Source organism: Zea mays, chromosome 5 (genome assembly GCF_902167145.1).
Source record: "Zea mays cultivar B73 chromosome 5, Zm-B73-REFERENCE-NAM-5.0, whole genome shotgun sequence".
Taxonomy (NCBI): domain Eukaryota; kingdom Viridiplantae; phylum Streptophyta; class Magnoliopsida; order Poales; family Poaceae; genus Zea; species Zea mays.
The window spans coordinates 94,334,613-94,336,770 of NC_050100.1; positions in this window are offsets into that span (position 1 = coordinate 94,334,613).

The window sequence follows — 2,158 nt, forward strand, 5'->3', positions numbered from 1 at the left end:
ACTCGTCTGGCCACTTTCGCCTGGGCTGATTGAAGATTGACTTCATTATTCCTGTCATTATGATCCCATTGGCTCTTTCGACTAGTCCATTTGACTCTGGGTGTCGGACTGATGCAAAATGGATCTTCGTGCCGATTTGATCACAAAATTCTCTGAAGGCTTCAGAATCAAACTGTGTCCCATTATCCACAGTGATAGCCTTCGACACTCCGAAGCGACAAACAATGTTTTGCCAGAAAAACTTTTGAATAGTAAATAAAGTTATTGTGGCTAAGGGCTTCGCCTCAATCCATTTGGAAAAATATTCCACTGCCACCACCACATATCTTAAGTTCCCCTGTGCTGGTGGTAATGGACCTAGCAAATCCAGGCCCCACCTTTGCAACGGCCAAGTGGGTTGTATTAATTGAGTTAAAGACGAAGGTTGTTTTTGATCTCTTGCACATTTCTGACAACCTTCGCACTTTTGAACTAAATCCGCTGCATCCGAAGCTGCCTTTGGCCAATAAAATCCTTGGCGAAAAACTTTCCCAAGCAAGGGCCTAGATCCAATGTGAGATCCACACAGACCTGCATGTATGTCCTTCATTAATTCTATACCTTTGGATCTGGATAAACACTTGAGCAATGGGGAACAGACCCCACGCTTGTATAGCTCCCCTTCTATTATGACATATGGTCGAGCTCTTGCTTCTATTCTCCTGTTATAAGCTTCGTCGTTTGAAAGAAAATTACCCTGGAGGAAAGAGATAATCTCAGTTCTCCAATCTTCACTATAAACAGGGGATATATTAAGGATTGCTCTTTCAAGAAGCTCGACCGAAGGTGCTTTTATTATTTCAAAAAATACTTCCGAAGGTATAGGCAGACCCCTGGGCTGCTGACTTAGCCAATAGATCAGCGTATTCATTTTCTCCACGAGGAATATTTTTGACAGAGAAACCTTCGAAGGAAGCCTCAATCCTTCGGACTGTATCTAGATACTTTTCAAGCTTCGGGTCTCTTGCTTTGTAGCTTTTGTCAATATGACCAGAGATAACTTGAGAATCAGTTTTAAGAATGGCCCTTCTGATTCCCATTGCCTTTAATTTCCGAAGACCCAAGAGCAGAGCTTCATACTCAGCGATGTTATTTGTGCAACTAAAATCAAGTCTTGCCGCATAACAAGTTTTAACTTTGGAAGGTGAAACCAACACAGCAGCCGCTCCTGCTCCGAAAGTTCCCCAAGACCCATCGCAAAACACTGTCCATGCTTCGGCATCTTTATTTGTTTCTTCCTCCTGAGCCCCTGGCGTCCAGTCAGCAATAAAGTCTACTAATGCCTGGGACTGAATCGAAGATCTATGAACATAATCAATACAAAATTCATTGAGCTCTGCAGCCCATTTTCCAATCCTTCCAGTAGCTTCTCAGTTTCTCATAATATCCTTCAGAGGTTGTGAAGAAGGAACAATTATGTTGTAAGCTTGAAAATAGTGTCGAAGCTTCCTGGAGGCCATCAAAACAGCATACAGTACCTTCTCCAATTCTGTATAATTTTTCTTTGATAAACTAAGAACCTCGGATACGAAATATATTGGGGCCTGCCTTTTAACTTGACCTTCAAGTTTCTCCTGAACAAGTGCTGCACTTACCGCTGAGTGCGAAGCTGCCACATATAATAACAAAGGAGCCCCTGGCGTAGGTGGAGTTAATGTTGTTAGATCTATCAAATACTGCTTCAGCTCTTCAAAGGCCTTCTGCTGGATTGGTCCCCATTGAAATACTTCGGCTGACTTCAGCACATCAAAGAATGGTAAGTTTCTCTCTGCTGATCTGGATATGAATCTATTGAGAGATGCCAGCCTTCTTGTCAATCTTTGAGCCCCCTTTTTTGTACTTGGTGGCTCCATTAGAAGTATAGCTTCGATTTTACTTGGGTTGGCCTCAATTCCCTTTGTTGAAACTAGGCAACCAAGAAATTTCCCCTTCTTTACTCTGAAGACACATTTTTCTGGATTCAGCTTTAGACCAGCCTGTCTAAAATTAGCGAAGGTCTCCTGTAAATCAGCAATGTGGTTATCCTGTTTCGTGCTTTTTACAATGATATCATCAACATAAGTTAGTACATTCCTGCCTATCTGAGAATGGAGAACCTTTGCTGTCATTCTGCTGAAGC